Source organism: Cajanus cajan, chromosome 10 (genome assembly GCF_000230855.2).
Source record: "Cajanus cajan strain Asha chromosome 10, NIPB_CcT2T_4, whole genome shotgun sequence".
Lineage (NCBI taxonomy): Eukaryota > Viridiplantae > Streptophyta > Magnoliopsida > Fabales > Fabaceae > Cajanus > Cajanus cajan.
Window position 1 is genome coordinate 17,413,799 of NC_138526.1, and position 13,680 is coordinate 17,427,478.

The window sequence follows — 13,680 nt, forward strand, 5'->3', positions numbered from 1 at the left end:
TTTTATATGAGAATTAGTATGTTCACTTTCACATTTCCAAATAGTAAAAGATTTTCTGAAATAAATGCATCCATATTTTATTTGAATTTTGTTTGAAAATGTGGTGCGAGTAACTTAGTTTTTAGAACAAAATTTTTTATTTTAAAACACAATTCTAAGTGAAGGATTGTCTTGAAATGCATAAGTAATCTATCCTTATATAATAATATATTTGAAATTTCATTTTGAAAAATTATCTTTATACATATTCTTTTTTACATGAGAAAATTTTATTTTATTGTCTTATGATGTGTCTTGTTAGTTTTTATATTAAATCAACGTATAATGGGGTAATCACATAAGTATTACTTGCTACTTGAATTTGAAAATATTAGGGATTGTTTGGTTTTGGAAAACATTCTTTGTTTTTATTTTCTATTCCCATTTTCTGAAAATAATTTGTATTTTTAAATTTTGATATTTAGAAACATGTTTGGTTTGACTTTTTATTCTCTATTTTAGAAAATGAAAATTTTCAATATATGTTTAGTTTAACTATTTTTAACAAAATCATTAGATTGTTTATTTTCAAAAGCAAATAAATATAAATATAGCTAAAATTGTATTTTAAGTCTCAAAAAAATAAATATAAATATAATCAATAGCATTTGTCTTACTCTCAAAAAAATAGCATGTCTTAAAATGCAATCATAATATTTTCATGACCTTAGATAGCTTTCCAACATTTAATTAGCAATAATTTTTGGAACTCGTGTCATATGAGCAATTTGATTAAGCATTCAACTTAATACCTTCTTCATCTATCCTCAAACCTTGATCATCCAAAACTAATTATTCATGAGCATATTGATCAAAACTCAAAAGGTGTATCATTGTTTTGTTGCATTCTAATATAATTATGTATAGTGCAAAAAGTTATATGGTGTAATTTTTGTCTTCTAATAGAATGATTTGACATTAACTTAAAAATCAGAAACTTTGTTTTAAATACTCCAAAGCATCTTTCAATAATGTTCCTTGATAAAGAATGTTCATAATTGAATAATTCTTGTTTATCTCATGATCGTCTTCTATCACGAAAATCATGCAAATGACATATTTGTCCATGAAAAGAGTTTAAGGTTACTAGGAATATTTAGAAATTTAGAGTTGATAAGATAAAAATTATTTGTAAAATAAACAATGCACTTAGTTAATAACCCGTAAAAGCTAAAGAAAAAGAGATTAATATTATTATAAATAAAAAAACCTTTATGGGGCTTTGAAAAATTATTTTTAGGAGTTAAAACATCTAAAAACATTCTTGCATCATTTGTTGTACCTTCCCATCTAAAATAAATAAATGTGAATATAGCATATCAAAATCACACACCACCAAAACATTTTGTATAACCAAGATTTTTGTATCACAAAAAGTAGTTTGTTTAGAAATAAAAGCACAAGTAGATACACATATCCCATTAATAGCTCCAATACAATTTATACATTTAAAACATGAATAATTATTACAACAAAAAAGTCACATTTTCTAATTACACGAATAGAAAAAATATCTTAAAATATGGAGAAAAAACTTTTGGTTGTTTGTGTAACTGTCTAACTTCTTGACAAATAATTGTCATGCCTAACTTGAAAACTGCTCTTACAGAATAATTATGAACCATTTAATTACAATATGCAAAGAGTGTCAACAATAACTTGATGGTGTAAGTTATCACGCACTATGATTAAGAACATTATAACTGCTTCGTCTAAGCTTAATTTTTTCCATCTCTCAATTTTCCAACATTCCTTAAAAAAATTTCACAAAAATTCATAAATACATCCTTCTTCATTATAAATTTCTCAAAACATCTTTGTGGTCAACTAGAAATTCAAGAGTATTCATCTTTCTCATCACATAGAAGTTCTACATGGCATCTTGATAATAAAACTTTGCTTATATTTTATAATCAATGAAGCACTAAATAAGAATCATGCTATACTTTCACTTAAAGTGTTAATAGATTCATGTATAGAGATGTTAACCTGCTTAGATAAATAATAATGTTAACTAACATAAATAATATTAAACATTTAAATACTTGAAATAATGTAAAACTAATACACATTAATATAAATCAATCAAAGAAAATAACATATACTAGAAATTTAACACTTGAAAAGTAAACAATCAAATATAAGATAATACGTTGCTTAAAACTCCTACTAAAGTCATAACAAATTTCATAAAATTATCGATTAAACACTACTTGTCAAGAGATGCTAGTCATTTCTTCCTCCTATATGACAACAATTTAATGATATATGATCCTCCAATCCTTATTAGTAAACTTATCCAAAGCATTGTAATAAAGATAATCTGAAATATCATTAAATTATTGGACTAGTAGCTTGTGCTTTATACCAGTTTGTCTTGGCTCTTGATGCTTCATCCCTTACACACATTGCTTCAGTCGTCCAATAAATTAAAGCTTCACCTAACATCTCAAGTTTGATTTCGGTGCTCACTTAAAGGCCCTTTACCTTTCCTTTTAGTGCAAATTTCTTGTGAACCCTCTCCATCTCCATCTCCATCATTTTCAATAAGCAAACCTTTTGAAAGAAACACAATTGCAAAATTAATTGCAAGACAAATTTTGATGCAACTGATGTTGTAGGAGTGAACTTTTAAAATTGGATTTTTATTGATTTTAAAAATCATCTTAAAATTAAGTTATTTCTAACCGATTTTGTAACATCCCATTTCTTTTAAAAATAAATAAAATATTTTTAAAATAATATTTATATTATGGACAAACTTATTTTATTTAATTGAATTTATAATATATATATATATATATATATAATATTTATAAAAAAATAAAATAAGAGTAAGTGGTGTATTAGAGAGAAGTTTATAGATTGGACTCTTAAGCCCAACTCGAAGTCTTGTTAAAATAAAAGGAAGGGAGTTAGGACAATTTTACATGTCAATTTTGAAACCTAAGAGTGCTTATAGAGGAAACCCTAGAAAAGAACTCCAAGGAGTGCAAACACTAGCTATGAAGGTGGTAAAGGAGCGTGCCCACACCTTAATGATCATCACTTGAGGTAAGAGAAGTGAAAATGGCTCCTTATGGGTACATATGAGAGGTATGGGTAAGTCGACCCCTAAGTCTCCATGAATTTATAATAGTTTATGTATTTGATAAGATGCTGATGTTTTAAGATTGATGTTGCTGTAATTGTTATGGTTAATTGTTATGAATTATGTATTGTTATGTGTTTGAATTTGTGAGAGTTAGGGTTATATGATTTGGGTGCTTGATATGAATTGATTGTGTTAGAGTAAATTGATGTTGTATAATTGTTACAAGGATGTGTTTATCATTGTACTAATTGATTTAAGGTTCTACAATGTTTAAAATGGATTTGGAAGGGTTAGAGAACCCTGATTCACAATTTGTGAAGTGCAAAATATGCATTGATGTCAACACGCATTTAACTCGTCAAGCGTGGTGAATGCAATTCTCTGCACCGGGCATGGAGAGGACCATGCTAGGCGTTGGAGCCGCAAAGAGGTCCCTAACCTCTTAGCACTGGGTGAAGGGGTGTCTTTCTTGGCATGATTTAACATCAATTTTTTTAAGGGATGACACTAGGTGTGACTAGGATCACATCGGATGTGAGAGCACTAAAAGGGTATTTGTTCCCTCAACACTGAGTGTGGGAGTAGCCACACTAGGCATGGACATGATAAAGGGATCCCTTACCTCTCCTACGAGCCTTGCCTTGCCTGGTGTAACATTGCTAAGGAGAAAATAGAGTGATTCTTTAAGGGTGATAATTAGCAAAGGAATTTGTGAGAGTGTGATATTATTAGAAATTGAAAAAGAAGATAAAGAGAATGAATAATTATGGGTAATCAATTAAAAAGAAGAAAGAAATGTGAATGAATGATAAAGGGGAACGATAGAAAGAAATAGAGAAACATAATATTCATAATTTAATAAAAGAAGAGAAGAGATAGAGTATAACCATAACTAGGTAATGATGAAAGAGATGGAAAGGTAAAAGAGGTATTGATGATGAGATGAGGAAGCCTATACAAAGGTTTAGCACTGTTGAAATCCAAGTACATGCTTGGTATCTTGTGGAGAAGTCTAGACGAAGAGGTTTGACAATTAAGTTGATGATATGGCGCTAAACATTGCATTAATTATTGTGTTTGATAATGATATATGGGAATCCATGCATTCATGCATAATTTTTCGGGAAGTGGTGTGAATCTATGTAAAAGGGCCTTTATGGTCTATTTTGACTTTGGGAGCATTATAGTGGGGAACCTTTAATGAATATGGGAGGTGACCATTGTCAACTATAATGTTTTGATTGTATCTTGATAGATTTTCCCTTGTCATAAGTGGATTTTCCCAGTGTGTGGTGATTTGGTCCATGTACTCCTAGATTGCCTTGTATTAGAGTGTCTTTGGTGATGTTGGAGATTGGTACCACGTGCATATAAAGTTAAGAGCATGAGTTGCATGAGTCATTGAATAGTAATGTGTATGATTTTTGAGTTTAATGCATTGAATAAAGTGTTATAACTATCGAGGATTGGATGACTTATATTGATGTGAGTTGTGGTTGTGTGATGTGTAAGTGTGTTATCCATATGCCTTATATGTATTATAAATGTTTGAGATATATTCTCACTTCTCTTTTGTTTGTTTTGTTACTTTTCTTATTTGGGTTGAACACCATATAAAAGTTGAGCATGAGGAAGAAAAAGTTTGATGCTTCGATTTAATTTATGGGTCTTATTCTAATTGTATAACATAAAGGCTAGAAGATGTTATGTTTATTTTTATAACTTGGATTTATAGTGATTTTATTATATTTTGTATTTTTTTTAATATGAGGTTTTGTAAAGGTTAATTTATGTCTCTGCTTATGAACTAACATTCTTTTTTCTTTTATGCTCTAAGATTTTTTAAAAATATGTGAACTTTCTTACAAGTATGTAATAAAAAAAAGTTGTTTTATATCATTTTTATAAAAAAAATGTTTTCTTAATAATTTCATAATAAAAAATTTGGGGCAGAAGAATAACAAATTTTATATTTACTTTACTTACAAAATCAATTATAAAACAATCAATCTCATAAAAGAATTCGTGAAACTCATAAATTCATCGTGTAATCAGCAGTAGCTCAATAATAGAGATTTCAATTAGACAATTATCAAAATGGAAGTGTACAATCCTCAAAAGTTATATGCGAACATGCCAAACCCAATTTTGATCAAAATAAATTCAGAGGTCAAGGTTTCAAAACTAATACAAATATAAACTCTAGTGGCCTTAATATCTCTGTCTACGTTTTCAACTTTGTATTTTATATTTATTCTCGTTCGTCATACCTAACAAGTATGACATTTGTATCACATTATCATATATATTTGTTTCTAATTTTTATCCGTACAAAAATTAATTAAATATTTCTAAAAAAATATATATAAAAAAGGAATTTTAACATAGAATAATAATTACAAAATTATATTAATTAAATTTCTTTAGACTAAATGAAAAATAAAATAAAAATTACATAAATTTCAATTAAATTCTAAAAAAAAAGTAAATTAAATTCATAATAAAATATACACCTTCTATGATGAGATTAGTCACATCTGCCATAAAAAGTATTATTTTTAATATTTTGTTAATTTTTTTTAATTTTCCCAAACTTGAATAGAAAAAATACAATCTAAACGGTTCAATATATCATATGGTTATCCAATTCAATATAGACCTATATAAAATACAATATATGACATTTAAATTCAAGCAATGTACAAAGTGAACTAGCTAGCAATCAAAGATAATTTATGAAGCTAAAGTAAATTAGTCAATATACACACAAAAAAAACTAAAATAATATACAAAAGATAAGTCAATCCTCAAAGCAACTTAAGATAAATTGATGTCTATCTTTTGTGGATATCTTCCAACTCTTCCTCAACAAATTGAGTTGGATTTTTAAATGGCTACAATTAATTCAAAATACAAATAACTTAAACATTAATCAATCATTAAATAACAATAATTATTTAAATTAATTACAATTAATTTAAAAATATATTACCTCCCTCCATGAATTTTTAATGTTGTTGGTAATAATAATGAACATGTTTTTCATCACGTAATAGTTGCTTTTATGATTACTCAGTTGACTTAGACACAACAATTTAGTGAATATAAAACATAAATAAAATATAGTTAGAATATATTTTGATTCCACTATAAGTATTATTAGGTTAACTATAAGTATTATTAGGTTGACAGTTGACTTACTTTCTGAATAATATATTGAAGCCTCGCAAGATCAAGCTTACATCTAGAAACCAATGAAAATGAATGATAAATCGAAAATAGTTAAAGAATAAAATTATGATTTGTTTCATAAAATAATAAAAAAGAACCCATAAAGATTCAAACTAACTAGATACTTACGTGTTAATGAGGTGTCTAACAGACAACTCAGTAATTTTCTTGTGTAATGAACACAAGATAACCACAAGAAACTGTCTCTAAATTATAACGAGAAATTGTCAATGTACGCTGTATTTTGTAATAGTGTTAAGAGCATGTAAGTTACTATAAACTTTAAATAATATAATACAAGTACTTAAAATAGTACTAAAGTTTATAATTTTGAAAACTTTTATATATGTTACATAAAAATTATTAATGTGACGAGTGTACCAAACCAAAATGTTAAGGGCAAATTTGACTATAATGATGTACCCCCAACACAAATCTCATAGCTACCATGAATCAGCCTCCAAATGACTCCTATAAAAGTCCCTGTAACATCACTTTTTACAACTCAAAATCAATCCTAAATAACCACTAAATTACACTCAAAAGCCCCACAAAATCAGTAGCCCCCTTCAATCCAACAGCCCCTAAACTAGATACAAATAAGCATATCAAGTCAACCTCAATTAACCACTCAAAACTCAGCTTAAAATCCCCCAAAAACTAGCCTTGAATTTATTGACACATTTTTTCAAACAGTTTATGTGCATACAACAAAGAACCAAAACAAAGGAGAAGTTCACTAGAGTTCATTAGAGTAGTTTAAGTAGGTGAGGGGGGAGGGAGAAAATGTCACTGGAGAGAGCGTCACAGTTGGGAAGAAGAGTGACTCATCGTTGAGAGAAAACAATAACAAAACACAAAGAGAAGAAAAGAAACAAAATTCATTGTCCAGTTCCCATTATCCACCATGCATCAATTTTTGAGTTACAATAGGATATTTTTTAATCATTGGATCAGGCAAAATTCGAACACCTAGTTCGTAGGATGTGATTCTTCATTTTCAACTATTGGATCGTTGAAAGGAGGTCTAGAGTGGAAGAAAAAGGTTTCGTTGTAACAACTCTATTTTTTATCTTATTTCTCATTTGTAAGCAAATGTGTTTGGTTTACTTTGACTAAATGTAAGTATTGTTTGGTACGTTCATTAGAGACTATCATGTATCTTTTGTTGATCATAGTAGAGTTTTTCTTTGGTTTGAACCACTCATGACTTTTATCCTTACATTAAAAGGTTTTCCATGTTAAAAATATGTCTCTTCTATGTTTGGATTATTTATTTTTACTCGATGCTCCTTGCTGGTTCTTGCAAGTAGGAGATTTAATTTCTAATAAGTACTTCTATTTTATTGAGTTGTTACTGTGTTGGGCTTTTCCCCATAAAGTTTTTCTTTGCGTGTCCAAACTTCTTATAGCGCCAATACTAAGGCTTTCCATAATACCAACAATATTTTTCCAAAAGAATTATCTTTTTACATATGTTAGATATGCCACATGAGGGATATTTCCTTGCATTGATATTAGAGGAGAGTCTAGAATTTTCTTTAATTCTAGAAATTTCTCTATTATTTTTATTTCCTTTATATTATTTATTTTTGAGACTATAATTTGAGCTTTGATTGAAAGACATTTTTTATAAATTTTTCTTCATGTCTTTTTAATCTTTGCTCATAAGCTTTAAGGGAGCCCATTAGTTTTGTAACCAATAATGTGAGACCCGTGGCTGCCCCCTTCTTTCTCCCTCTCAACTCTCTATTTCCAACTCTCACTCTCTACTCACTCAAATCCTCTCTTCTCCTCACTAACCCTGCTGATTTTAGGGATTCTTTTTCTCTTCTTCAAACTGAAGCTGTGGGTGATCAAGGAGGTGCATTCTCTCCAACTTGAAGCCGTTCGGAGCAAGTCATGTGCGGATCCTCTTTTCTTCTCCTTCCTCTTCCCGGAGCTCGGATTTCTTCACCGAGGTAAGGGAAGTTAGTTTTCTTGTTGTGGTTTGGATGAAATGAGTCTAAGAACTCGTGTGGTTGATTTTGATTTCGGATTCTTGGCTGTTTGGGTGACACATTGAGTTTTGGGGACTTTGGGGTTCATGAGAAATTTGGGTTTTTTCTTGATTGTTACATGCATGGGTGAAAAGATAGTATTTTTGGACTCTAGGATGAGAATGTGGTATTTTGGATGGTTTGCATGTTGGATTGCTGGTTGTTTTCGCAGGTTTTGATGAGATTTTCGAAGTAGGTGAGGGTTCTCGTTTGAATTTGCGCCAGGCGCAGTTCTTCGCGCTGGGCTCGACTTGAAATAGGAAGTTTCTGGGTTAACCGCGCCGGGCTCGGGGAGAACCACGCCAGGCGCAATAGACCTCTGTAGGTCTCTGGTTGAGGATTTCGCCGGACGCGCTTTTAATGAGACGGGCGCGCATTGGTTTCCAGAATTTGACTTTACAGTCTTCATGAAAGTTGTAGCCTTGGATGTTAGCTTTCCAATGGCGCTGGAATCACCCAAAAAGGAGTTTTAGAGCTCTAGATATGGCTGTTTTAGTGAAGAGGGGTCGAGCTGCTAGCTTTGGTTATAGCTGTTGTGGTTTTTATCATTCTTAACATGGTAGATGAAGGAATTAAGACTTGGTGTCTTCATGAGAGTTGTAGGAAATTTGATTATCTTTCATATGAGCTAAGGATGAGCATGGTAGGAGTAGTATAACTCCTGATGCGCTGTTTGATGTGATGGTTTCCATTTCACATTTAGTGATTTGGTTAAGTTGAAAGTTGTTTTAGGTGCTTAGGAGTATTCTTATTGTTTGGGTGAGTAATTTGACAAGATAGATAAGTTGTAAACAAGATGGTTGGGTCGTATTATGTGTTGATCATGTTGTTTTAAGCTGTTAATGATGAATGATTATTGAGCTGAATGATGATATTGATGTGCTGCGCTGAGCGCGGCCCTTGTCGCGCTGGGCGTGAGACTCCTTGGGAGTCTCTGCCTCGAGGGCGCTGGGCGCAAATTGGTTTGCGCTGGGCGCGAGACCAAGGGAGGTCTCTGCCTGGCCAGCGCTGGGCGCAATCGGGTATTGCGCCAGGCGCGAGAGAGCTTTGGACTCTCTGACTAAGTCTCGCGGGGCGCAGGCACGCTTGCGCCGGGCGCGCTGGCCCCTGGAGCCCTCTGGTTGTGCCACGCCAGGCGCGACCATGAGTGCGCCGGGCGCGTATGAGGATGTGAAGTTATATGCTGAATTGCTGATAATATTGTTTTATGTTGAACTAAGCCAAAATTGAGGAATATGATGTGATGACTAGCTGAAATTGCTGTTTGAGGATGTTGAGCTGTGTTAGGTGTATATTGCTGTAAGATGCTTAGAAGTGTTGTAAGACGATAGGCTGTGCTATTAAGCTGAGTTGTGCTGAATGTTGTTTATGCTGATTAATGCTGCCAATGCCGTGTGATGAAAAGTTGTGTTGTGCGGTATGTTGTTAATGATGTAACGCTGAGTTGTGATATGTGATGCTAATGCTAAACTTTATTGTTTGAGTCGAGCTGAATTATATGCTGATAGTTGTTCAATTATGCTGTAATTGTTGAGTTGAGATGTAATTGATAAATATGTTGTGCTGACTAGATGTAAATGCTGAAAAATGATGTTAAGCTGTAATATATGTATCTCGTTATGCTGAGCTGGGCTGTTATTGATGATTTTAAATGTTGATTTATAATATGGCTGTGCTCTAGAACGATGAGCCGAGTTGTGAGTAGTAAGCTGTGTTGAATACTACTTAGCTGTGCTGTATGCTGATTTTGTTGTGTTGTGCTGTGCTGTGAGCTGTTTTGCTGTGCTATTTATTGCTGAGCTGTATGCTGTGTTTAGCCACTATTGTGGTGCTGTTGTAGCCGCTATGTCGGTGCTGTTAGCCACTATTGTGGTGCTATTATAGCCGCTAAGTCGGTGTTGTTATAGCCGCTAAGTCGGTGCTGTGCTCCGTGTTGATAGGAGCTGTTGTAGGCCGTAAGGCTAAGCTGTGGTAGGAGATCTCCGAGCTGATATGCTTGACGACGCATTGTGTGTTTACTACTATTTATCGATGTGTACTGTTGTTTACGGTTGTTATTGCTAATTGATGTTCGGATAGCGGTAGCTGTTTACTATTCTTAAATTTATATATTTGTATGTTGTTTCTTTTCACTAGCTTACCCTTGTTGTTTCCATGTGGTTTGGACTGGGATGATCATACTACGTATGGGAGCAGAGCAGGGATAGGTTGGTGGCTTACGGAAGGTCTGCAGCTGGCAGATAGAGCTTGATTCTGTGGATGTTTTGGTGTTTTAGCTACTAGGTGTAGTAGCGATTGATGTATTTTGTACATTTGAATCTAGTCAGACTTGGGCCTTGTATATATGTATATTCTAGACACTATATATATATACACTTGTTCCTTTCTGTCCAGTTTTCAGGTGTACTGTGTAGTGTATAGTGACCAGCCGGGTCGTTACAAATAAGGTAGGCAAATCTTTGGTTTGTTGAATTGCAATTGCAATTGCGATTGCTTCATATTTATGGAAAATAGAAATTAGAATGTTTTCAACAATTTTTTTGTCAATAATATTTTCTCCATATGCTCTCATTTGACTAATTGTTTCTTTTATTCTAGAATAATAATCTTTTATAGTCTTAAACTCATTTATTTTTATTAACTTAAACTCTTGTCTTAGAGATTGAATTTTAATATTGTGTACCTCGTTACTTTGTTGAAATGCTTCATGTAGTATGTTCTAAGCTTCCATTGCATTTGTGACATCCATTATTTAGGAAAAAATTGTGTCAGCAACTGCTTGTTGAGGAGTAAATAATGTTATTCAATCTTTCTGTTTGATTTTCTTCAACTCCTCCCTATAAGTTGAAGTAAAAATTGAGGTGTCTTTTAGAATAATGAACCTATTTTCTATAATATCTCATAAATCTTGTAAGTAAAAAAGTGTCTTCATTTTAACATTCCAAAAATCATAGTTTTATCTAATGAAGACAGGAACTAAGATAGATGATAATTGATTGATAGTGATCATAGATTGAGAAAGTATTTTAAATGTAGTGTAGAATATAATTGGATATTTTTAAACTAGTTAAAAAATATATTTATGTCTAGTAAATAATCGAACTCTCTGATACTACTAATAGTATTTTGAACCACAAGAATAGTAGAAAACAGGAATGTTGGAGTGGAATTTATTTGAATAAGAGGTTAATCAGAACGTGGACGTGAATGCTTCTGGAGAAGCTAATGTAGCTTTTATTTGATTGAGGAGGTGCTGATAGTATATTCGCTTCCCATTCATGGTTTTAAATTACGGTCACAATATTATTGTTATTGTACTCATTACAACTCTAACTATTCGCAATTGTTATTAAATCACTAAAAACTCCATAATGTAACTGCATCATAACCATAACACAATTATAATAGATTTGTAACTCAATTTTATTCTATATTTTGTGTCAAAACACATATAAATTTAAGTTTTAATCTTCTAATTTAATAAACTTGGTTCCGTGATAATTAGTTGTGCATAATGCATTTTAAGAAAAAGAGAAAGATGTTTAAAAAAATTTTTTAAAAAAAGAATAAGATCTTATTGTTTATATTGAATGCAAATATATAATAATCAGGAAAGTTCACAATATTTCTAAGATCTCTTCCAGCAAACGTGAAGCTTATTCTAGGAATTTGCAGCATTTTCAACAAACACAACAAATATCATGCTTATAATCTAATATGGCAAAGGGAGGTGTTGTTTTGAAGATCTAAGGATTTGCATTCACAAGATATATAGAATTCTAACAAAACAAACCTGGTTAAGCACTTAAGCAATGCGAGGAAGGAATCAAGTACACATATTTTCCTTGAGTGCCAACCATATGCTCCATCCACTATAGATAGCTTGTTTGGGATGGTGGGGAGTTCAGGCAACTATGCAAAATCTGATATTAGAACATACCTTGCAGTTTAGAGGCTTAATATAAAATGCAAATAGGAAATGGCTTTGCATGGTTTCCAATTATCTTAGTCATTTGGAAGAACATGTGTTTTGAGATATTTTATATGAAGAAACAACACTTGTCTGAGATGTCAAAGATGGTGAAGGTTCCATCATGGAGTTGGATTAAAAGCAAAGAGTGTTTCTGTATCTTCTATTATGCTCTCAAATAAACCATTATCATGCATTGGAATAACTTCTTCAATGATGGTGGGATTGTTACCATGGTATACTTCCTCCTGTCTTAATTATAAGATATAATTTAGATGAAAATGTGGTCTAGTTATAAAAGAAGATTACAATTTTTATAAAATATTAATTTTATTTTTTATCTTTATTTTTACTAAAATTTGTTGTTGAATAATAAGAAAAATTGATAAATAAATGTTCTCTTTCGTCTTTTAAATTTTTCAATTATCATTTGTTAATTTTATTGATATTAATGTGTAAGTTTTAAAATCAAATAGTATTTTTACCTCTTTTATAAAAATTTAAGGATAAATGAAAAATAAAACTAATGTATTATGATTTTATTTTATAAATTTAATAAAATTATTTAACATAACTATTTACATCGAATGTGAACATATAGTTACAACGTGGGCGTCTTAATTACTTGTAGCATTGTGAGTGTACAAAGTTAGAATAAACTTTGTTAGGTGGCTTTTTGTGGAGGTAATACATGTACTCAATTTTCTTGTATTTCGGGATGGTTTTGGGTTTTTTTTTATACCATTATTGTCCTATACGATTTATATTAATTAAAACAAATTCCACTCACAGAAGTTTTCTTAAAATGTCACTTAAATACAACCCCCCCCCCCCCCCCCCCCACCACCCCCTACCACCTTTTTTTACCAAATCTATGTATCAATGCAACACCCTATATTTCATCCATGAACACAACTGCCCCCAGATTCCTTATGCAGTTAACATCAAGAGAAATCGAATTTAATGTGAATAATATCAACGTCATGAAAAACCCTGGTGATTGGAATAAAAAAAAAAAGTACTGAATTTTCAAACCGAAATTAGTTATCATCCAAGTAAAAAAATACTTCACAAATAACATGATGAATTTTCATACAGAAATTTGTTATCATCAAAGTCAAAAATACTTCATATGATGAACATGATATTTAAAAGCATGTAAGTTAAATCTCAAGATGTGAGTAATTTATCTTATAAATTATTACATGAAATTTAGACAACTATTATAAGGATAGTAAACTGAATTTTGTTACATTTCTAACACATGCTAATAGTAAATAATATAAACCATAAAAACACCAGTCAAG

General features: G+C 31.3%; 1 long non-coding RNA gene across 2 annotated transcripts; it reads left to right on the forward strand.

The window, feature by feature from the left end:
• Nucleotides 1-2,769: 2,769 nt before the first annotated feature.
• LOC145952880 (uncharacterized) lies at nt 2,770-11,876 on the forward strand. 2 transcript variants are annotated; one of them, XR_014430382.1, is made up of 3 exons: nt 2,770-3,135; nt 8,182-8,325; nt 10,600-11,876. It is a non-coding gene; the product is annotated as an uncharacterized LOC145952880 (long non-coding RNA). The 2 variants fall into 2 exon arrangements; XR_014430381.1 differs by having other exon boundaries at nt 2,770-3,093.
• The last annotated feature ends 1,804 nt before the right edge of the window (nt 11,877-13,680 follow it).